Consider the following 25733-nt stretch of genomic DNA (forward strand, 5'->3'; position numbering starts at 1 on the left):
CATGCAGGAGTTCCAACTAAGATCTAATGCTTGGGGACTAAGAGAGCGCTGCCAACAGGGAACATCTCATTTCCAGTGCGCTCTCTTACAGCTTTGATAGAGAGGCTATATAGGTAGCAGCACCTCAAATCTGGGCAGGAAACCAAGGAAATAAAGCTGGATACTTGTTCATATCACTATTTATTTTGACATCACATATGCTTAGAATCACAACCACCACTGGTCTCTTCCTCTCATGCTAGAGCAGCAGACAAGCCCCACAGCAGTCCCATACGCTCTTAAAGGAGCTTTGGCCACTGATAGTCCAGTTTTGATGTGGTTTAAGACAAATAATTTGGGATGGGGATTCTTTGTTTTACAGCATACTTACAAATAGAGGTCACAAAACAGCCCTCATGTAACAATACTTTTCTGATATGAACTTCACCTATCTTCTCTCACTTCCTATTTTCTTCCACCATAGTGGAATATGCAGCAAGGGTCAACAGCCAAGCTTTCCTTACAGGCTGTTGCTATGGCTCTTGCAAGTCTGCAGTGCAATCTGTGTAAATTCCTGTTACATCAGACCCTGAGTAAAGCCTAAGTCAACTCCCCAAAGGATATCAGTCTATAGATTTTCCTTAAGACAAACAGCATGATGCAAAACAAGCAACTGAAAATGACAAGGGAGCCAAAGGTAGGCTGACAGATTTCAATGCAATACTCTCCTCTTTGTGACCACTATTTGTCCTGACTGAAATGAATGACACTTGAAGGTTCTGGCAATGATGAGGTAGTAAAGAACGACACGGTCGTCCTGTAACTCTCAGGCATGCTATAATTTGTATTTCAGATCCAGTTATCTTTATTGATTTGTCTATATTGATCCCTGTGAAAGCAAAAGACAAATCAGTCACTGAGCTTGCACATATGTTGCCCCTGGAAGAAGCACAGAAGGCCACAAGTAAACCATCCTCGAATGTCTGTAGTATCAAACACTGTGCACAGCACTTCACAGCCAAATTTGATGCAAGCCTTCCACCTTTAAAAAAAGTATTACGCCATTTAAATAACTGAAAGTGTTCCTAGGAGTCCCAACTCTGCACGTATTAGGATCTCCTTGAATTAAAAGTGGCCCTAAGAGGCCTAGCTTTAAATTAATCCTCCTTGAACCTGGGACAGCCTTTGAGGTTCCTGTGTTCACGATGAAACTGGCTAGAGTAGGCAAAGTAGATGACATTTCAGAAAGCTTCTGAAGAGACTGTTCTTCCAAAGCCAGTATCCTTTCAGTTAGTTTTATGCTGTCCTTGTGCATCTGATTCAAGTACTGTTCAGTTTTTTGGATGGCTAAGTGATTAATTTTCCTTCTCTTCTCCACATGCCCTGAAGGAAAAGCAGATGGCACACTCAGCACACTGGATATCTAATAGACAATGATACAATAAAGACTGGCAGTAAGTTTTAAAATTAAATTATGATAACTGTTCCCCACAGTGTATTTAAAATTAAGCTATGATAATTGAAACCCACTTCCATTCATGACCAATGGCTTTTTTTCTTGAAAGGAAAATTCAGACCTACATTCATATTTACTACTAACCCTTCAAGATAGCTTGCTATGGAAATGGCACAGAAGTGGTATCCATTTCTTATTTGCTTATGTATGAGGAATACTTGATTTAGGCTTTTCCCAATTAGACAAGATCTTCTATACTCCATGAAAATGATCAGTGTATCTTAAATATCATTTTCTCATACTATGAGGAAAAGAGTTACAAACTTGGAAAAGATATATTTTAAACAAGCTAAGATAGCATTCAATTAAATGTAGTCAGTTTCTTTAAAAAATTCCAGTCTTAAAATGCTTGAAGCCATAAAAAACCCCCCACCTTTAAAAAGGAGACAAAAAAAATCTGAGTCTAAACTCATTTCTTAACATGCTAAGAACAAGTTCCAAATTCAGGCCAGATTATCTGATCTTCAGGGCTTTCTGCAAAATTAATCTTTTTATTGAAGCTTTTGCAAGGATGGTAGATTTGGGAAAAAAAGGGAAGGAGGCTTCATGGGCAGCATGCCTAGCAGAAAACTTTATAGAAGTTCTAGAGCAGTTTGTGTGCCATGTGTTGGTAACTGGAAAAACAGTTCCTATGGTCAAAAAACCTAGGCATATGTGCTCATTTGGTCATCCAAACTTAACACTCTTTTATTCTAAAATGAAAAGTAGATATAACAAACTTAGCATAATTTTCTCAAGATTTTGTTTCTTCAAGTAGCATTTCATAACACAGAAGTTGTGAACATTATGGCAATGAAGGGCTCATAAATCAAACTGAGCAAGGCATGAAAAGAAGCTTTTATTTAACCTGAAGCTAGTTTAGCAAGCACATACTACGTCCATGATTTAGTTATTCAAAGGCCTCCATTTCATGCTATTTCACATTCCAAACATTAGGACCTCCATAAAATAACTGTTCTGCCAGCTCAATTCCAGAGCATGGGAAAGCCTTCTTCAAAGAACATCCCTTGCATTGGTTTACTCTTATCAAAAGCACAAAGCACAGCAGAAATTCTTCACAAAGCACCAGTGAGCAACTTTAACCATGTATTTGACATGCAAAATTAACGGTGTTCTTATTAAGTTTTAAAATTAGTCTGTTTAAGGCCATTCAGAGATATGATTTGAATGGACAAAAACCACCTGCTCTGTGGTTGTGGAGTCTGTCATGTCATATCTCTCCCCACGCTAATGGCCATTTAACAGCTCTCTTCAGTCTGTTTAAACTGGAAAACCCTCAGACTGAAAATAGAAACTGGTGAATCTCAATCTAATTTACCTGAATCTGAACAGGTGGAACTGTAATCTTCCGTGTCTGTGTCTAATCCACTATTGTTCATTGCTTGTTCAGATTCCTCTAAGTTTTTATAAAGGAAAATAAAATTACTTGATTTCCAAAAATGTGACCCAATTTACTAGTTTTCCTGTATTGTGAGGGATACTAGAGAAAGTAATGACTTGCTGTAGTTTTCACAGGATTCTGCTCTTTCCTTCCCATTTTGGTTAAAACTACTGCTGTAGCAGCCACACACCACAGTTCAGTGGACAGCTGGTGACTGAAATGCTATCTATGCTGCAACTGCAGCTGTCATCACCTTTGTTTAGTTAGTAAAATGTAATCAAGCTATTTTTGAATTTGCATCAGTGTTTTCTTCCTTGCTAGGCTGCTTATTCTTCCCCACACAAATTGGCCATTATGTTGAGAGTGTATGTTAAAAAAAAGACAAAGCTGCAACTGGTAGTCTTCTCTATTTTGCAGATGTAAGAACTAAATACAGACTGAGCATATGGACTTCACAGTTCTGGCAGACTCTGTCTGTGGTTTGCACATGTTTGGTGCCTTATCCTGAAATTTTAATGTAGTCTCAGCAATGTATCACTTCCTCCTCTCCCCTACTCTAGATAAAAGCTACAATCATATCCCAAAGTCACCTCCTTTAGGGACATTACAAATAACAAATTAGTATTTCTTTCGTTTCTCTACTCATCATTAAGGTCTGAGGAACAAGTCTCAGGGTATGGTGCTCTGTATTAGTGATAAGTATTATGAATCAGAATCTGTACTCTAAAGCTGTATACTAAATTCTTCTTTTACCAAGCCAGTCACACACACAGAGGATCACTAGGACATTCCACGTGCAGATTTACTAGTTATATTACTAAAGAAGCCCCATAAATACAATAATCTTTTTTCCCCCTGAAGAAACAAAGCTTTTGCCCCATGTTATTGTTCAGAAACTGCTGTCCTCTAGTTCTCTTCAGCTAGGTGCTGCTCCTTCAAAAACATACAGAGAACACTGCAGGCAACCTCAGGACATAAAAGGCTCTAGTTTGGTAACATTTTCCCCTCCCTTCCTCCCCCTACAATGTCATATTATTCAATCCTTTCCACTCCCTCCCTGCTGTGCTACCTCCTGCACTATGCTGCAATAACTATTACATCAAGACAAATTGGATTAAAAACACACACAAAAAAATAATTCCTTAAACACCTGGGGGAGAGTAAGTTTTTAACCTGTATCAGTTCTATAATCTAGTTCAGGTAATTCAGATACAAAAGCAGTTGCATCATCCAGTGAAAGAATGGTCTAGGAGTGGAAGTGAAGAGCTAGGAAGCTTGAGCTGGGGCATATTATACCTTGAGATTCTCTCCTCCCAGTGAAGTATTTATGAAGAGGGGTAAAGTACAATAAAAGCAAGACAATTCTGTTTTCACATACTTCAAATCATAGGATGAAGCATAGGTTAAACCATATTCCAAGTGCTTGGTATTTTCCTGATCAAAACAGACAAGATCCAAAACAAAATCTGTGTCAACAAGTAAAAGAAAGTATTAGAAAAAATATAGCCTTGGGTTATCAGAAATCTCTCTATGTAAATAAACAGCAAGCAGAAGAATACAGTATTTTTTTTTTCTTACTAGATGTTCTTGATTTTCGCAGCTTCTATTCTGATGTCTGAGTACCCAATCTGTACTGAAGTATTCTGGAAAGAGAAGGTAAACCTGGGTGTGAAGTACGTGTGATAACACAATGCATAGTTTCAGCCGTAGAAAAAACATACTTTTAGATCAGTTTTCTTCAAGTTTTTTCCAACAGTGAGAACAAACGTAGGAATTAAATCCAAACACACAGCAACTCTTCCACTAGTTTTAGAAAACACCTTAAGTTGCAGAAAACATCAGGGATACTTTCTATAGAGTGTACCCTTGCCCAGTCTTAAAATACCACTGGTGTGCTGCCTTACTCTCACTTTCTTACATGCCTCCCCTACCATTTCCAGGGACGCTGCATCTGTTCTGAGGCCACAAGAAAGATTAGAGATTTATCCAATCCCAAACTGTCACCTTAGCAAGCCTTTACACTTAAAGATTTTCTGCCCTTTTAGCTTGCCAGTTTCCCTAATTTTTCAAAATCTTGGTTTGTCAAGATATTCTTTCCTAGTTAGTGAACTTGAACATTTTTATTGCAGTTTTACTCTGACACTGACTAAAGCAGATCTCAGGCTTAATAACTTTATTATACAGATTAGTTTCTTTCCACAACTATTCAGCAGAGTACTCCAAATCCAGCTGGCTTAAAAAAAACTTGAAAAACAGTTGAAAATTATGATTACCGCTGTAAGAGCTGTGTTTTTAAGAGGACAATTAAAATGGCATTATAAAGCTAGGACTAAATCTTGTTTCCTGTATGCATTTCTGTTGAAGCCTGTAGGAGATATTGTGGAAGTAAAATGAAAGCATTGTTTGTGTAATAGTTTTAACACTATACTAAAAGCAAAACCAAAACACAGGTGTACTCAAACATGCAGCCAGGGTAACCATCAACAAAACACAGAAAAACAATGTTTCTCTATGCCTATAGACCTAAAATTACAAGTCTGTCTATACTTCATTTAAAATTTACAAAAACTTGCTGTTAGATCTGTGAAGTTTCTCTGGAAAAAGGGAAAAAAACATCTATAACCTGACAAGAGCAGTTTGTAACTATGGCTAAATCAAGATGATGTAACTTGAAAAGAGAAGAATCACTCTCATCTTGTGTACGCAGTTGCCAGGTGACCACGAAGCGCAGAGCTCTCCTTTTGAAGGCTCAAAGGCAGGGAAAGCCACAAATCTGACATACGGGCTCTAACCATGGTTTGCACAGGATGACTTGCTGTGAAGTCTTTTATTATCCTCATTGTGAAGAGGGGTGTTTCTACTTAACATTTGTAGGACAACACTACCAAAACCAGCATCAGGTGTGTGGCCAGTACCCCCTGCTCCCAGCCCCTGGTAATGCAGTTCGCATAACTAATGCCATTTTATACAGCAAGCAGCCATTCTCTGTGACCGAGCGGGTCACGTATTCATTCCCTTTCCCTCATTATCAGGCCCTGAAGCTCCTGTGGACCAAGTAGACAAACCAAACGGATTTCTTCTTCCCCTCCCTACCAGCCTCAAGGTTCCTGGGTGCCAGGCCGACTACTCCCTTCCTTGCTGGCCTTCAAGGTTCCAGGCACACGGCCAGCCAGGTGCTGTTGATGACCCTGTCACAGAACAGGGAAGCATAACAGCACACAGAGCACTCTCTGTAAAATCAAGCAGTTACAAGTCCTAAGTGGGGAGCTTGGACCTGGACTGCTGCTGGACAGTGAGACCTGTGACCCCTGCCCCGGTGACCAGGGACGCCTCCACTGTTGTCTGCTTCCTCCAAGGACTGAGCAAGTGACTTGTATTCTTTTATATGATTTTTCAGTCTAGATTACGATTATTATATTGATACAGCAAACCACGTATTAAGATTTGACCTGACATACAGAGGGTCCAGGTGGTTAGAAACCATAAGTTAAGTTGTATTATAAATGCCGTATTACGCTACTTATAAATTGTACTACATTGATTCTGCTTGTAGAAATCCTGTGCCATTCTAATCATAAACTCCATGCTATACTAATCATAATATCCTGTTAAGAAAATAAAGCTTTAATTGCAACTACAGCTTAGTGTCATCATTGTTCTGCTCAGGATCCCTAAAAGAACCTCTCTGTCCCCTTAGTGTCAGGTGACACAGGTGTGGATACATCAGGACTGAACACATGAACTCAGTTTGCATGCAGACCGTATATAAGAGTAGGGATGCCCAAGTCTCAATGGAGACCTTTCTGACTGGGCCAGCCACCTACTTTCTTTCAGGCACAGGGGGACTGCAGACCAGTCACCTCCTGTATCATGCGCGTGCTGCAGGTTCAGCACCTTCCCCCAAATACCAGACTGACTGTTTCTGCATAGAAAGTATTCACCTTACAACCAGCCTGAGAAGTTCCCATGAACACTGTTTCTACTATCAGCCCACACTCAGCTCAGTTCTCCTGCAAAATACTGTTTTCATTATCAGCGTAGAATAAAACAAAGGACCAAGAGATTGTCCTCTCTTCTCTGAAAGACACGGCAGCACTCCAGAAGGGCTGCTGTCACCTCAGTAATGCACTAGTCCACATCCTGCCCCAAGCTGCCAAACCAGTTATGCCAACAGTTGAGCCTTCCAGATTTAGTCAGTTAGTTGTAGGAGTCCAGCTTCTGACTCATCGTCACTGACAGGACAGCTGGAGAGGTTAAAGACATCTGACAAAGGCATTTTGAGTCACCCCACTACCTAAAAGTATAGAATCAGTGGGATTTTAATCAGAGCCTAATCCTTTAAATACCCATTTGAGATAACTCAATAAGCTAGACACTGCTATACTTATTCACTAGCACAAGGGTTTGAAGAAAAGGCTGCATCTTAGAGGAAATTAATATAAAGGGGGTAGACAGACATGCTTTTACAAAAACGTTTGGTTAACCCACCAAATTTTGGATACTGACATGCCAGAAGTGGCATTTTATGCACAGGTATTTAAGACTCACCTTCCCAAGCATTCTGCCAAAGAAGATCCAAACCTAGATACAATGCTCATTTGAGTGCTGAAGGGTTCTGATTTAGTATCTGCCTTGCTGATCCACACGAAGCAGCACCAGTTCTGCCTATTTCTTCTTTCTTGATGTAATCCAGGTTTGCGCCAGTGATATGGTGGTTTCTGCTCATCCCCGAGCAGCTGTTAATGAGAACAATATGCCCATTTACTAGTAAAAAGCTGTCAATATTGACTCAAACACAGCACAGAATTCTCACGTCAAAACCTCTTCTACCCTGGGGAGAAAAATGAACTGTGTTAGAAAATGCTGATATTAAATCCAAAAGTATTACTACACACAAGACTGTGGGTGTATGCTGCTCTACTATTTAGATACTGATCTGGAACTGGTAAAGAATAGAGATATTGCTATGAATCAACTGTTTACTCAAGATTTTTTTTAAAGTTATACATAGGCGTTGACAGACAACACTACCTACAGTGTTACTGAAGGAAGCATGCCATATACTGACAACAAAAGATTTTAATTTTTTTTTTTTTTTAAACAAAGAAATTGTTTGTTGCTGCATAAACAAGCAGAGGACCAACTCTTAAACTCAAGGACTTATACTGCAAATGGCAGGAGTCAGAGGCTGACAGGCACTGTGTATGCCTGGCCAGTTTACTATTTTATCTCTTTTCTAAAGAGAAAGCTTCCTAGGGCAAGCTGTCGGAGCACTGGTAAAAATGGGAAGAACCATTATATCTAGCCCTACCATCTGTTTTCCCTTTTTCCACTGTGGGATCACAAGATCTGGGACTCTTGCTTAACAGCAGTTTAAGTTCAAGGCTCCACCGGAGCAAGCATTACTCCTAATGTATGCTCAATAATCCTGAGGAGCTCACTGCGAAAAATGCAACTTGTGAACTACAGGCAATTGTAAGTTTGTTAGTATTTTTAGATCAATAACCACTGAGGTAAAGCAAATATACAGTGTTTTATACCACAACATCCCAAAATAATAGTTTTGTTTTGGGTGAGGATTATCCAGTGAAAATCACCTACATCTCAAAATATAACTTACTAGCTGAATTGTGTCTAACAGGCATGTATCCTTTTAGGCTCCTTCATTTCACAATGACTTGGAAAAAACACTCGGATTCTCCCCAAGTTTGAGAGAACTTGTTTTACACTGCCTACCCTAATCACAAGTAATCTTTTGATCTTTCCTTTCCACAAAACACTAGGCATTCTACAGGAGAAGATTTCAGATTTGCTCCCAAAGATGCTCTCAACAAATGTGAGAAATGCTGATTTTAGATTAAAAGCTTCCAAATAAGATTTTAGTTAAAAACCAGAGGCTGCTTGGTTTTGGGGTGGTAGTGGAATGTGTTCGGGCCAAACCCACCACAAAATTTTATGTTTGATTTTTATTGTTAATGACTTAACACATCAGTATCTTAGCATCATCATTCGATGTACTCTAAAAACATTTATAGGCAGATGGACTGCAAGGAATGTGAACAAGGAAAGCCAGCTCATGCTGTAGGGAGGAACACATAGTTCTGGCATACTAAAAATAAAAAGAAAGCATTAACACACCATATGCTGTGCAATAGCAAATAGCGTTATTTAGAAGTGTTCGAATAAAAGCTAACGATGGCAAAAGTTCAGACCTACTAAAAAAAAACCAGTGACTTAAGTCAGCCACATGCTTCACTGCATAGAATAAACATGAGTTTTATCTAACAATTTAGTTTCTTTCATTTTACACAAACCTTAGGATAACATATACCCAGTTAAAGAGCTTTCCTTGTTAACAAGGTTACTAACCATGCCAGATAGGAGTTGAAATGCAAGTGGTGAAGCAAATTTTGGTTTGTACACAGCCCGTGACTATTTTTTCTTAAATGACTGACTTGTCTTGCACCTCAGTTGTTGTATCTTTCTATGGAGTAAGTTCTGTTTTAACCTCTGCATTAGTACTACTATGCAGATGCACATTCTCTCTCAAGCTGTATGAGCAAAGCAGTAAAAAAGGGAGAAGGTCTTTACTAAAGCAAAGTATTTTCTTGTATGTAAGTAAAATTCTTTGTGATCACAAAACCACATAATTTCAACTCAAGTAATGTTCATTTTCAGCATTTTTGGAAGCCACAGGCAACACGGGTGCAAGAACATGGGTGCCTCTGTGTGTGCACAGTGAATAGTCAAACAAGCAATTTTTTCTATAACTTTAAACTGAAAATAGCAACTAGGACTGGATTATTTCTTAGAACGCATCAGTTAATGATCTTGCAACTGGGGAGAAGCCTAAGGAGACTTAGGAGAGGTAAATCTTTTAAGCAATAGAAACACTGCAAACTGCCACGCAATAGACAAGGTCTACTGACTGTAGCATGGAACTGGGTGAAAAACTCATAAATCTTAATCTAATTTTCACTTTGTTTATAAAATGGTGGTAGCTTCACATACTCTGCAGCAGACGTGGAATCAGTTAGTTACACACTGAATTCTTCAGGACTGGCAGCAAGCTTCTCCATCTCAGCCTTGTTGAAGTGCTCACTCATACTCTTAGGGTAACCAGCTCCAATTACAGGAGTATACAGATGGCAATCACTACGTTTTCTTAAGTTTTTGTTCTGTTCTCTTGGTGTCAAAACACAGAGGTCTTCCTATTGACTTATTTGGTCTTTTGCTTTGTAGCAAAGTAGTTAAAGCATGGAATCAAAACAGGACACCTTTGCTCAACAGCTCTAACTCCAGCCCATCAGAAAACAAGGAGGGAAATGCAATAAACTTAATCCATATTAAAAAGCTTCAGTAAATTACCATTCTGCAGTTGAGCCTATGAGGTAACCTGACATCAGCAAAAACATATGTCAAGGATTAAAACACTCTTAAGCATATTCTAGAAAGACACATTTACACCAAAAGATGCATGGTTCAAGTTTGTCAGATTTTAACTGACAGGTCTCAAGTATTACTGAACTGTCTGAAAGAACTACAGTTGATTCAAAGCAGCAAACAATGACTTCAACATGTCTTTGTTTTGTTCCAGAAGATGTATTTCATGAGCGTCTCAGATGGAAGTTTCACAGTCCACAATGTACGTTCATTCTGGTATACCCATATGCTGCATACTACTTAAATTCCCTTTTAAAAACATAACTAGAACATTTATTCTTAATGCAACATAGGAGTTGTACTAAGAATTGGCATTTGCACTCTCATCAGAAAGGGAGCCGAAACAAAGAACATTCCCACCTCAGACCAACACTGAACCCAAGCTGCCATTCTGAAGCCTTTGCTTTCGTACATGGCAGAACTCCATTCGTGTTCAACAGCAAGAACTAAAATACATGTGTGTCTCACGACTCATTCAGAGCAACTGTTGGACCACAATAGCTTACATTCACTGAACACTTTCCCCTCACTACTGCCTGCTTCTGCTTTAACTCCACTTCCAACACAAACAGAAAACCCAAACAAACAAAAAGCCCCAAGACTCACTTTTCAACTCAACCTGCCAAGTGAAAAGGAATAATACCCTGAGAATCAGCAGCCCTGTAAGGAAGAAGTCTCCACAGAGACAGAAAAAGGGTCCCTTTTCTCATCCTTGTTCCCGTCAACATTAGGGACTGCTCCCAGCCCCCTTGTATCTGAATGGAGCTTTTAGAAGCTCCATTTCTTTTTCTTAACTCATGAGTAGAGTAGGCCAGACAGGGAAGGGAGGTGGCACACTTTTTTAAGCAATCTCATTCCTCTTTTCCCACATTCAAACATACGGAATGCCTACCAACCCTTCCCAACATACACTCCTGCCCCACATAATACTCTTCCTTTCTCCTACTACTTTAGCCATTTTTTAGTTCAAAAACAGCTAACACAAACCAGCTATGACCACAAGCTAGAACATGCTGAACCAACTGCCATGAACCAGAACAACTTCAGCCACAGCTGAAGGCGAACAAGAAACAAGGAGGAAGGGTATTAGTTCGACTGGCTTACAGCAAAGCTGTCCCCTCATTGTTACACAGAGACCAACAATGCTCAACTCCAAGATCAGTCTTTTTCCTTGCTTAGATAGATCTAAGAATTCTGGTGCTGTTTTCCCCTTAAAATTAAATGCACTGCTCTTACTGCCATCTTTTTCTATGTCTGAGATGTCCGCTCCAACGCTTCATTGATTGAGGCCACCAACTCCGGCTTCAACTTTGTTTCTGCTTCCTGTCCCATCACACTGATTTTCCAAACTCTGAAAGAAAAAACCAAAAGGGCAACTCAGTGATTGCTTGTAGGCAAAACCCCCCGCTGCCCTATACCAAACTGCCATTTTCTTTGAAATAATTAAATCTTTATTCCATGTAAAACAAAATAAAAATAAAATTCAAAACTATATGGCCCAATTTAATTTATTACAGAAGGAATTATCCAAGTTAAGTTTAGGTTATTCAAAGAACGCGAGGAAGAGACTGATATGGGCACAAACAGGGAAATGAGGATACCTCATGACAGTACTGAATAACCTCCAAGATGCTCTTGCTTCAGCATTGCTAAATGGACAACAGAGTGGATGGATCTCCAGTAGTTTGCTCGCTCTAAGTGTAGATATTACACAGTATATAAGGGCTTTGAATTTCAGTCACTGATAACACGGATTTGTTGATCAGCATCAACAAGGATCAAGAATAGGCTTCCTAACACTGTATTTTCAAATTCAGAAATCTGACACATTGAATTTATCAAAATTCCTTTTCAAGAGAAAAGTAAGTTTTCCATGACATTTTGATCATAATCACTACATTTAACTCAATCATTTTTGTCCTCTTAGTTGTTTAGTGTTTTTTATGGGAACCTTTGTAGGCAAACTATCAACAGTTTGAGCAGCAACAGCTTAATATCTATCACAGAAAGGAACGTGGTCCTCCGATGACTAGAGCTGTGAGGCCACCAAGTTATTTCTCTGCTCTTTCAGCAAGGCACACTATTTTTATAAAGTCCCTCAAAACCCTCTCATCTCTGAAGGCTCCAAACTCCATTTCAATCAATACTTTAATTGTACCGTGAGTTTTCAATAAATAAAGCTTTTCAAACTAATCCAGAAAACAGATCTGGCACTTTAAAATTCAGTAGGGAACTGAATGCTCCCAGGTAACAATGCCAAGAATATAAAAAAAGATGTTTTAATTTAAGTACATTCCAGCCTTGCTTGTTAAGTTACAGCTGCATACAACTAGCATGTAAAAGATTAAACTCAAGTTACACAACATTCTTTCTCAATGTCCTGGTTTCAGCTGGGATAGAGTTAATTTTCTTCTTAGTAGTGGTACAGTGCTGTGGTTTGGATTTAGTGTGAGAATAATGTTGATAACACACTGATGTTTTAGTTGTCGCTAAGTAGCACTTATCTTAAGCCAAGGATTTTTCAGTTTCCCATGCTCTGCCAGCAAGCAGGTGTACAAGAAGCTGGGAGGGAGCATAGCTGGGGCAACTGACCCGAACTAGCCAAAGGGATATTCCATACCGTAGAACATCATGCCCCATATATAAAGAGGGGGTGAGCTGACCAGGAGGGGCAGATCACTGCTCAGGCATCCGTCAGCGGGTGGTGAGCAACTGCATTGTGCATCCCTTGTCTTTTCTTGGGTGTTATTTATTTATTTATTTTTGTTATATTCCTTTTCATTACAATTAGTATTATATTATTATTATTCTTAGTTAGTATTGTATTTTATTTTACTTTAGTTAAACTGTTCTTATCTCAACCCACGAGTTTTACTTCTTTTTCCCTCCTCCCCACCCCATTGGGAGGCGGGAGGGGGGGAAAGCAGCTGCGTGGTGCTTACTTGGTGGCTGGGGTTAAACCACAACACTCAATATTTCAGATAAAGCATTAAGTAGCATAGCAATATTTAATGTATTATATCTTTCAGGAAGTGAGTATTTTCCAAATGAGTCTAATAAAACACTCAATTTCCATGTATTAAGATTACTCTGCTAACAGTATAGTGTGACTACTAAAATATTTTTCTACCACTTTGAGTTTTTTTTTTATCTCAAGACTGAACAAATGCCACTTCAACACTGCATGATATTAACTTGAATGCTTGAAAATAAGCATATTCAAGAACAGCAATTTAGAATGACCATATGTAGGTAGTAAGAATTACTGTCACCTAAGGCATAATTTCAGAATGCCCTGATGAATATGCTTTTATCAATCAGATATTTGACCCTGAAAACTACACATCAGAACACATGAGAACTGATTCAGTTAAGCTTTTTTTTTTAAATTAAAAAACCCCAAAACATTAAGACTACCCAAAAACTGTGCTGGTACTACACAGAACGGGGCAAGACATGAGAAATTTTATGGGAGTTTGAGACCAGTTGTTTTTAACCACTGTCTCAAGTGTGTGGATCACGAACTACTTTTAAGGGACCTGCAAAAGATAGCTGGTAAAAACAAACCTAAATCTGCTAATATTGCAAGTGCTGTATGTATATGTTCTTATCCATCACAAATTTTCCAGGAGTTCTGTTCAGAAAGAGGCTTGAAACAGATTTAGACATAGACTTCAAACACTACGAAGCCTACTATGTTAAAAAAAGTTCTGAAAAAGGTTTCCCTCATTTACAAGCACTTGTATAGTAGAATAAAATTTAAAATCACTCAAATAGCTATGGAGCAAATCCATGATTTGTAATCAAAACGCCTTTTAAGTAATCGCTTGTCATCTTATGTGTGCATTTTGCAAAGGGAATAAAAAACCCACTACTCTCACATTTAGATTACTTCAGTATTAAGAGAAGAAGTGCTTCCTGGACTGGATCTGACAAAGAGACTAAAATTCTAAGAGAAACCTATAGGAGATACCATTTTAATGACACAGATCAATGCAGGAAAAACATCTGGGTCAGTTGTTTTCAGAAAGTGAAGTTTTACCATCTGTTTCACTTACTGCTTTTGTGGTAGGCCTAGAGTGTGACTATAAGACTGTAATGCAGCATTTGGGGAGGGGGGCAGCGTGAACTGGAGAACAGATCACTTGCCACTTAATAAAAAAGAATCATTCCTACATCGACCTAACTCTAGATGCTCATTCATAATCAAGACAAGCAACACGTCAGTTATTGTTTGTAATCATAAGACAAAAAACTCGGAACCATGATGTGGCATTAATTATGCTAAATTCCTCTTTCCTAAGATTAAGGATGCTATAACTTCCAAAACAAAAAATACCTTGAAGAGATTGTGAACTGAAGGAAGAGTCAGAGTATCGATACCCAGTGAAGGTAAGGATAATCTACTGGTAACTGACCAAAATTCATTTAATGTATCAAGAACCATGATAAAAGCCTATAGTATTTGGAGAAGGCTACAGCTAGAGGGATAGCAAATATTTCCCCATTCTTCTATTAATTACTAAAGTATCATAATTTCAATAACATTGAAAGCACACTGAAATCTGGCTTCTGCAGATAATCATTAGAAGACTTGGGGAGTGTTTGTACATTTTGCTAGAAAAGTAAATGCACACAGTTTATGAAAATTTATACATGTTGGGGCACTATGGCTATGTTTTCTGCTCTTAAAAAAAGAAGCAGTTTTCTCAGTAACTAATTAGATCGCAGTAAAAAAGAATAATCAACTTACATACAGGAAAGCCATTAGCCATTACATTGCCAGCACAAAAATTTTTATTGCTAATGGAACAGATGTACTACAGGGATTGTTAACAGTATAAAAACCATCACAGCAAACACCCATGGCAAAGGAGCCTTGCAGCTCCATCCTCTTGATCATTGTAGCTGCCTAGACAGATGTGTCATATTGATACTATTTATATACACATACACATTCATTTATGAGAAGAGGAAAGACATTAAATATTCCACCTGAAATACCTCAGAGTAACCAGGTATAAGTAAGGAATTCTGAAGAGCAGTAATACAAACCACTGCTAGATATTCTTATTTATTTAAACCAAAATGTGTGTTAGGAGTCCGTACAGCTGGCAGTTACAGGTGGACACCAGTATACTCCTCAGTGTCAGAGGTATATAAACTGGACATAATCACACAATTTTAAACTATCTAAAGTTTTATGTTTTAGCATCACTCAGTAGCTGTGGTTACTCACTGCCTCAAGAGAGCTGTCAATGCCTCATTTGCTTCTGTTTAAGATCAATAACTTCCTTCCAAAGGGTGTGTGTCCCCCCCGCCCCCGAAAATTCAAGGGAAATATTTCAGTAGATCTTAAAAAAGCCCAACATTGACAGAAAAAGGGCGAGGAGAAACTGGGATTTTGTAAGTAACACTAAACTCCTCAACAATCATCAAATGCTTCCTTCATCAAGAAGGAAAACCCATTTACATGAAAACAGAGAATATCTAGGGAGATAAAACAGGGCAAGTGAAGAGATCATTATCGACACGTCCTAACACCTTATTAGTTAAAACTGCTTTTGAGTTTAGTTATTATCTCTAGCAGGAAATACATCCTGTGTAAAGTAGGCATCAGAAGCAAGTTTCTAGTGTCCTTCACTTAGTAACTGAAAGGCAACAATAAATGTCATCCCATGAAGCACTGTGGTGCTCATGAACACAAGTAAGTTTTAAAGCAAACAAATATGACAGTGATAAATTAAACACGCTGATACCTGAAGCATGGATGACCTTTAGGTTCCCAGAGTTATAAACCTGGGTCTCATTTATTAAAAACATGCACTAAAGTGATGTTGAAAGATGCCACAGGCACTGCAAAGTGAAATTTTCCATTTCAATTTAGACAAATTAAATTTTGTTTCACAATTTACTTAAATAAGAGACCATATTGATTAAAGAGGACTTCATCACATCTTGAATTTAAAAACCCTAGACCTGAAAAGAAAAGTGCATATGGCAAACAAGAGAGGGGGGAAATGGAAATAGTAGACAGAAGAGCATGTTGGTCAGCCCTGGTAATGGTTGCCATGTTGTTGCATCCTTAGATCACGAAGGCTGCAAGTCAGGCAATGTTTCTATGGAGAGGTAATACCTTTTATTAGACTAACTAATACAGCTGGAAAAAAGACCTGATGTGCATCTGGGCACATAAGCCCTTTGAGGTTACTGTGTGACCAAAAGCTTGCGTGGCACCCTGTCCCATTATAAGCCAGTCTAATAAAAGATAATTACCTCCCCCCACAAGCCTCATCTGATATATATTATTATACCACATGCAGTCTCTGCAAAGCAATGATAGTGAAAAATCAGGATATTACTTTAGCAAGAGTCGTGTACCATCATAATACGTAATCTCTCAAGACTGTTACAGCACTCCATCAAAACGTCACAAGCAGCAAAAAAGCTATGCCAAACAAGCAAAAAGCCCTCAGATACAGGAAGACAGTACATTCAGGGAACTCCCTAGATTGAGGGAGCAGCACCCTACTTGCTTATTTTAAGTCTGTAATGCAATGCTATGGAAAAAGGTAGCAGGAGGAAATTCAACCCCTGGGAACAGGGAAGAACTTAATTATCACAGTGGTATTTCTTAAAAGGAGTTCCTGTATTATAGGAGCTGTTTCTCTCAGAAAAAAGAGCAACATGGGAAAGAAAGTTAGCCAACAATCCATCCTGAACAGAAGAAAAGAGACAGTACTTCACCTGGAGAAGCAGAGATTATGTACATCTAAGCTACTTGCATTGACAGCCTCCTGAATTAGCTTTAAGGTCAGCTCTTCAAGGCAGTACTCAAAAGCCCTGAAAAGGTCTCAGTGAGGTACCAGTCTTCAGCTGGCTCCTTGGCTTTCACCACCAGGAGTTCTCTCAGAAAAGCCTCAAGTTGCACAAGAACATATTGGGCAATTTAAGTTTCCCAACTTTCTTTTACAATACAGGATTTAAACCTCTGCTTAAGAAACACGTTCTCATAATGCAATTACACATCAGACATAACTGAGTAACTCTGCAACAAACATAAAGCACTCCAGGCGTACTACATTTTGGCCACCTTCAGGCATCTAAAAAGATGATGTCTAAGCTAATGACTCCAGATTCAGGAAGCCACGCACATCCAAAAGGTAATTTATCCCATACTGGAAGAAGGTGACTTAAGAGATCCCATTTTCAAACTAGAGTTCCTCAGTTTAGCAGATAGCTTATTTCTTCAATTGTCCACCCTGCTAGATACATGGACACAAAGAAAATTATTATTAATTTGGCGAATACTGGGATCCTAAACACATTATTTCGGAATGTGGTTCAATATTGTTAAAAAATGATAATGCTGTACGTAACACAGATGCAGTGGCCCAGCCTATGAAATGCAGTACATAGCAGGCTGTTGGCTACCACATTTCATTATCAGATCAGTCCAATCCCACTAAGCAGGCCCCTGCAGCAACTGACAGATGTACAATTTCGTAATGGAATAGTTTTCCACAATCAAGAGAAAAACTGGAATGACTGTTGCCCAACAGTACCCAAACAAAGAAGGAGTTTGACTGTTGAGGATGATGGTACAGAAAAGAAAACAAAAAAACTCCCACCCATAAACCAAGAAAGAACCCACATGCTGAGAGTCTTGACACATACCAGATTTAGAAGGATTCGACATACTGTTTTCATGATTAAAGTGTGGAATCCATTACATCCTGTTTTGCTTGAACCTGATGAACAACTGCTAACATCTTGTAAATCTCCTCTGGGTCATGCTTATCAATTTCTATATAAGCTAAAGGTCCCCAGAACAACCAAAATAGAACACTGAATAAAAGCAGTGAGAAAGAGACAAAACAACTGCTTAAGACATTCTTTTATTTAGCATCTCCCTCACATTCTCAACAGGTTCATGAAAAGGAAAGAAGCATATATATGTGACCGGTACCCCCTGCTCCCAGCCCCTGGTAATGCAGTTTGCATAACTAATGCCATTTTATACAGCAAGCAGCCATTCTCTGTGACCGAGCGGGTCACGTATTCATTCCCTTTCCCTCATTATCAGGCCCTGAAGCTCCTGTGGACCAAGTAGACAAACCAAACGGATTTCTTCTTCCCCTCCCTACCAGCCTCAAGGTTCCTGGGCGCCAGGCCGACTACTCCCTTCCTTGCTGGCCTTCAAGGTCCCAGGCACACGGCCAGCCAGGTGCTGTTGATGACCCTGTCACAGAACAGGGAAGCATAACAGCACACGGAGCACCCTCTGTAAAATCAAGCAGTTACAAGTCCTAAGTGGGGAGCTTGGACCTGGACTGCTGCTGGACAGTGAGACCTGTGACCCCTGCCCCGGTGACCGGGGACGCCTCCACTGTTGTCTGCTTCCTCCAAGGACTGAGCAAGTGACTTGTATTCTTTTATATGATTTTTCAGTCTAGATTACGATTATTATATTGATACAGCAAACCACGTATTAAGATTTGACCTGACATACAGAGGGTCCAGGTGGTTAGAAACCGTAAGTTAAGTTGTATTATAAATGCCGTATTACGCTACTTATAAATTGTACTACATTGATTCTGCTTGTAGAAATCCTGTGCCATTCTAATCATAAACTCCATGCTATACTAATCATAATATCCTTGTTAAGAAAATAAAGCTTTAATTGCAACTACAGCTTAGTGTCATCATTGTTCTGCTCAGGATCCCTAAAAGAACCTCTCTGTCCCCTTAGTGTCAGGTGGCAGAATACGAGAAGGAAAATGAGGTTGAAGAACCAGAACAAGCAAGCTTGCGCACTTCTAACATTCACATTAACTGAAACGGGATATTTAAATTCCAAAATGAGAGTGCTGTTTATACAGCTCTTTAGACACAGATGTTAGATTTGCAAGAATTGCCAGCATTTCAGAATCATACACAATTGTGCCTTCTGAGACAGTACAGTTTGTGCATTTGAGTCTTTTGACATTTTTAACTGAAGATAACGTATTAGGTTGCTTACCATGAAAAGTTTTCTTGTACCACAGTGCAAATACTGAGGACTACAGAAGCTGTAGTCATACTGTCTGCAACCAGAATAACTTAATAGTAGCAATACTGACACTCTCCAGCAACATTTGATAAAGGCCTCTCATACCTTACAAGGTGAACATGACTAACCAAGAGTCCAAGACTAGAACACATCCATATCCGTGATCTGTGAGATATCCTAAGACTAAGTAGAAGTATAATATTTAAAACTGATGAACAAACTCAGGATATTATTACCTAGAAACATAAATTGAAGGTACTTACTTTCCTTTTTATCTTTCACAGCAACTTTTCCTGTCCTTTTTTGAAAAAGGGATGTTGGTACTTGCCAGAACTGTATTGTTCTTGCGTAGCAAAGCTCAACTCATATTGCATAACTCTCTGAAAGTAATTTAAAATGAAAAACAAACACAAACTTTGAGTTAAGTGGCATCTCTTTGTGTCCAAATAAAAAGGCAAAACAGAACAGTTAAGACTTGCATTAGCAAGGACAACAGTATGTTCAGCTGCCAAAACTGGACACAGATGTGGCCAAAGTTCTTATGACCTTCTGTGAAAAAAAAACTAAACAGACTGAAGTTTTTCCCCAAAATGGGACTGGGAGGTAGGGAGAGAGGGGGAAGAAGAGAAAGAAACGTTCTCCCTTTGGAATCTGAAGGTCCTTTACAAATACTCTAAGTGACAGTGGAGGTTTCCAAGTTTGGACAAAGCCCCAGAGTGAAAAAACCAAACACCTCCCACCCACAAAAGCACGCCCCCATAAAGCCTTTGGGCTATAGTCTCAGCTTCCATAAGTAGATACTGCCCAGATGCTCGGTTCAAGTAAACTGCACTATGCTTCTTAATACCCACTGAGAAACTACTATAAACACAAAGTGTAATACATAAAAGTTCTTCTGTGTAAGACTAAATAACTCGATTCTTAGAAAAGAACAACTCCCCTACACAGCCTTCCCCTAGCCAAAAAACCCAAACTTAAAACAGAGGAACCGAAAAGGACAGCAGTTCACAGCAAAAACAACTTACAGAATATTATTTGGGGACAGAAAACAGTAAGAGGAGAAAGTTAACAAATTGAAAGAGGAATGTATGACAATTGTACTCTGCCAAAATCGGAAGAGCTTTATTAGGTAGACATACACATACATTCTTTTTCCTCCCCCAAAATCTTATTTTTCAGTAAGTACAAAATTTTTTTATCTTAAACTTTTTATAGCTGTTTCTTATGGCTGCCACTGAATTACCAAGCATAACAGACAAAATATTTTTTCCTGTTAAGCTAAGATGAACGTAAGAATTAAGGACAGAAGTAGTTCAGTGCAAAAAAGCACACCCAATGACTAAAACTTTGTTGCTGTCTTAGGATAACTAAAAATATTTACAAAACTTGTCACAATATTTGGACCAAGTTTTTTTTCTGTGACTGACAGACTGATTACTCACTCAGACAATTTGTGCAAAAAGAAAATAGAAAGAATGACAGCAGGTTCTTGGAATGTATCTATAAAAAAGTTAGTAAAACAGTTTTGCTGGGTTGACTTTCAGCTTACATATTTATGAGATGCTTCTAAATCTCACTCTAACCAATGAAGAGAAACTAGCTAGGAAAACTAAAGTGGAAGGAAACTCTGATGAATGATCATAAAATGATGAAGTTGCAATCTTTTAGAAGGGGAACACCAGGATAAAAAACAAGATAAAAATAAATTCAGAGAATTGGTAAGACAGATCTCATCAGATGCAAAGTGACAGTAATGCATTAATAAATTATACAGTAGACATGGTGTACTGTAAGGTAGGAAACACTACATTTTTCTGCAGAAAAATAAGAGGAACAATCATCCGAGTGACAGGTTCACAACTCAAGCCTTAAGACCAAAGCAAGTACTTTTCAAACTCAGGGTATGTGTGCTTTAAGTACTGGGCTTTGAAGCTAAAAAAATTAATCTTGCCTTTGCTTCTAATCATCCCCTGCGGCTGTGCTCTGAGATACGACATCAGACAAGACAATCAAGCAGATCTAATACAACTACAGCAAATCTGACAGAAATGCAACTAAGAAGACCCAATGTATTTTTAGGGCTATGGGGACAGACTTCTACAAATTCCAAAATCCCAGATTTCAGCATGCATGAGCTTAATCTTTACACAGGAAAAAAAAAAACCAACTCTGAGGAACAGAGAGAAGCAGAGGAAGTAGCTAGGTGAAGGCTAACATATATGGAAGACAGGGTAGAGAGGACAGATTTTTAGTAACTCTTCATTAATAGAAATTATTTGAAATACCAAAGTAATACAAAATTTTAAATAATACTAGGGCATCCTGTGAGTCTTAGACTGTTCTAGGAACTGTTATGTACAGAAAGTGGAGGGAGTGCATAAAACTGAAGATCTGTTTTTTAAACAATCAGTAACGCAACCAAGAGTCATCATGAATGTACTTCAAGAACAAATCAAGTCAGTAAGTATATCAGTTAAGGCTTTTGTAGGAACTTCAGTACAAATAATCTTGATTTTGTAATTCAGTTTGGTCATTTTAAACCTTCACAGAAATACTTATTACCATCACTAACCTTTTTTATTGTTTTGTCTTTTTAAGCATATTCTCACAGCAGAATATTTAACTCAGAAAAGATATCCCAGCCAAAGAGTGATAACTGAGCTGGATCAGCTCCCTGACCTGCTTCCCTGCACAGCTGACAGACCCTGGAAGGCAGTGCAGGGTCAAGAAAACATCCATCGAGTCACTTCACTTGCGACTCACCTGCCTGCTTCTCAGCTCGTTAACAGCAACTGGCTGCAGGTCAGAGCACTCTCAGGAGCTGGTTCTGTCACTAAGAGGAGCCAAGCAGGTTCTTCAGAGGTTAAGAGATGAAGCTTTAGCTGATCCTGTCATCACAAATACGGAAATAATAGGAAAGTTAACTCTGGTCCCTGAAGCTCATTTGGGAGACACTGTTCTTAAAAAAACCAAAACACCACAGACACCACAACCCCAAAACTACAAATAAAGAAAATACACACACGAAAGAGAAAGGAGTGATGGAATAGAGATTCAGAGAGATGTCAATACTAAAAGGACATTCTAGGCAACTTCTCCATCTTTCTTTAAAGACAGGATTCACATTTATCCAGTGGATCTTTTAAGGATCATAATGTTCTATACTTGTCATATTAGCGGCATATTTACATGCTGCACTGAAACTATCACAACACCGCATCAGACAAGAGCTTGTAAAAACCACTGACTTTTAACAGACATCTTATTTAAAAGATGCACTGAGGGGCCCTAATACATTTCATTTACAGAATAAGCCACAAAATTAACATTTTAGCAGCTGAAAAGCTTTTACTGACTCAGGATTTCACAACTCTAGCATTTTAGTAATGAATGAAATTCTTTTTCACAACTCTTTCAGAATTGAAATTCCTTATTTCACTAATTTTAAGGCAAAACCGTTAATCTTATTTAAACCTACACAATACTTCTGCCATGACATGGTGTGGTTTCTGGAATCAGAGTAACTCAATGGCAGCATTCCATGAAACACCTGTTGGTCAGAGAAGCCTTCATCAGCAGTTCACGACTAAATAGCCTCTTAAAAAGGGGGGGGGGGGGGGGGGGAGGAAGTCTAAATGCTTTTGACTCTTCCTCTCCAGCACACAAAAGCCTGTAAAGACAAAGGAGATTGGCCCTTGTTTTTTAACTATCATCCCAACGGAAACAGTTAGCCAGCATGACTTTTGAGTTCAAAGTGACAATTCTGAAAGTTACCGAATCAAATAAACCGCACACAATCTAGCCATATATAGAGATACACTCCTCACTCTGTCTCAAAAGACATCCAAATAGGAATCTCTCACACTTGACAGGTATTTTTTTTTTTTAAATATACAGAGAAGAATCAGAAGTCTCAAACCCTGACATCTAGAGCACCATAAAAAGCTCTCACGAGCAGTTATCAAGTTTCTTGGAGCGTGAGCAGCAACTCCTATGTGAGGTCTTGCTCAGTGAGCCATAAATTCAATACTATCCTAAAATAATAAATGCACAAACCCAATGTAATGCATTTAATTAACAAAACAGTGATAAACCACAGCAAGTTTATTTACTGATACAGTTGTCACATTCCCACCAGGCATGGGTTCAAAAGTTGTTTTCAGCCACAACTGTCAGTTTATCACTCAACAACCTAAATTTAAACACAAGCCTGTAAGTTACAGGCTTCCAGTAAATAAAACTCCCACATCTTCTCGTGATGGCTGCAGTCCTTCGCAAGAGGACCCTCAGCTGAGGCTGTCCATTCTGTTGCACTGTTCAAGTCATACATGCTGCAAAAAGAACTGTGCCTCACAAGCATAGGAAGCTTCTTCATCGTATCTGGAGTGAGCCAACCCACGCATTTAACAGATTAAACAAAATCCATGCTTTTCTTGATGAGGATTCTTACAAGAAGCTCCTCTGCAGGTTCCTACTCTTCCTCTGTCCCCTTTACTTTGCCACAATTCCTCCCACAGCCCCTGGTTTCCCTTATCTATCCACCTGGGTTACAGGCAAGATGTGCTGCACCTGACTTGAAGGCACTGAGACACTGGAAGTCTGACCAGCATGCTCCAGATGACCACCCAACTGACTACTGCCTCATGCAATAGTTAAGCTGCTGAATTCCTTCCTTGGGTGGTACAAGTAACCCATGACTTTCTCTTCCGTGAGGGCACTAAATTTTCTAAGATTTGGAGGACTCTATCCCTTTTCAGGTGTCACAGGAGTAAAGACACACACATTCTGTAGAGTTCATAAAGGCACAGGACCTTTACAGATCAGCTGTTACCCATGCATGTTGCCTGCAGAACTGATCAGCCACAGAAGCCTTTAATACTGATTACCCTAAGGAAGTTCTGAAAAAAATAACAGATTGAGAAAGACATAAAGATCTGTATTAAAAAGAGTACCAATTGCTGCATTTCATCCCTAGTGCTTAAACCCAGATGTCTGGATTATAGTTGATTTGTCAAGACACAGCTGAAACCAACCAACTCCCCACCACCACCCACCAAATTGCCCGATTTCCATCCTTTCACCTGAAGGAATCACACAAAAACACTCAAGAGCCCTTTGCTATTTAAGGCATTAGAAAACAGTATTTTATTTTTTTAAAAAGAATCATCAGTGTGGCATTATTACTTAAACTGACATTTCACCTAAAGGTAAGCAGCGGCCTCAAAAAAAGACTGTCTTGTTTCCATGTTAATGAAAGTAATTTCTTTCTTTTAATGCTCTTTCAAGAACAGAATAAAATCAACACGAAAAGACAGCATGCATCTTTCCCAAGCTGTTTTTGTGAGCCTCAGTCAGAATCACTAGGTCATTGCTAGGGACACTTTAACTACTCTCTGTGATGCCTTAAAGCGTTCATTTATTCTGAGGCACAGGAACATACAGAATCCATAGCATTAGCTGAAGACAGGTATTATTAAATACTGTAGCATTCTTGTGCAGCCTTCCTTTCAAAAGCAGCTCTTTCTTGCTTTGGGAAGACGCATCCTAGTTTTAAACTACAGCCGATCCTCACAGCAGGCTGGTGAGGATTAAGGCCGGGCCCTCTCCTACGTACATACCCAAACCACCGTGAAACTCCACCAACTGCACCAACTCAGCCAGGCGTCGCCTGGGACCGCTCTCCTGGCAGCCGTAAGCAATCTAGACACAAGGCAGAGGAAGACTTCGTGACCAACCGCGAAGCACCAGAGAACCAGCTTCGAGGCCCCAGCGCGCTGCCCCACAGCTAAGCTGAACGCGGCCGCTACACAACAGCGCTTCAAGCTCCCACCCGGCCGAGGGCTCCCGGCATCACTAACAGTTATGAAGTCGCCACAGGCTGGCAGAAATAGCAGTTTAACTGGGGGCGCGGCAGCGAGGCCGAAGCCCCAGCTCTCCCTCACCGACCGGTGCCACCCAGGACGCAGCGGGGGAGGCGCAGCCGGACCGGCCGCCGAGGCCGAGCCCCCCCTCACCTCACGGGAGAGGGGGAGGGAAGAGGTGGCGGCGGCGCCGCCGCCAAGGAGGGGGGCGCCCCGCCGGCAGAGCCCGTGCTCCCCCGGGCCGGGTCTTGCGCCCCAGCCGCGCCGCGCTCCCCGCCCGCGGCACTCACTGCGCCCCAGGCGCTGAACCCGCTGCCTTGGGGAACCCCCACCAGCGCCCACAGCCCGCTGGGGCACGGCGGCACCGCCACCGCCTCCATGCCGCGCCCGTCCCGCCTGACCGCGCCCCGGCGGCCTCCCGCACCATCGACGCCAGGCAGAGCAGCAGGGTAGAGTGCCGACAGCTCGACGACGCTCCTTCCCGCACCACGCAAACGAAGG

The 25733-nt window shown here is 39.9% G+C and overlaps 1 long non-coding RNA gene across 3 annotated transcripts; it reads right to left on the bottom strand.

The window, feature by feature from the left end:
- Positions 1 to 25733, bottom strand: LOC127014898 (uncharacterized). Of its 3 annotated transcripts, XR_007766237.1 has the most exons (10): positions 25657 to 25733; positions 24990 to 25071; positions 24183 to 24269; positions 22135 to 22259; positions 19635 to 19751; positions 11556 to 11670; positions 7425 to 7612; positions 4455 to 4519; positions 4255 to 4342; positions 1 to 1362 (listed from the first exon to the last, which is right to left on the bottom strand). It is a non-coding gene; the product is annotated as an uncharacterized LOC127014898 (long non-coding RNA). The 3 variants fall into 3 exon arrangements; XR_007766235.1 differs by lacking the exon at positions 4255 to 4342; XR_007766236.1 differs by lacking the exon at positions 1 to 1362 and having other exon boundaries at positions 3915 to 4342.

This window comes from Gymnogyps californianus, chromosome 3 (genome assembly GCF_018139145.2).
Source record: "Gymnogyps californianus isolate 813 chromosome 3, ASM1813914v2, whole genome shotgun sequence".
NCBI classification, from domain to species: Eukaryota; Metazoa; Chordata; class Aves; order Accipitriformes; family Cathartidae; genus Gymnogyps; species Gymnogyps californianus.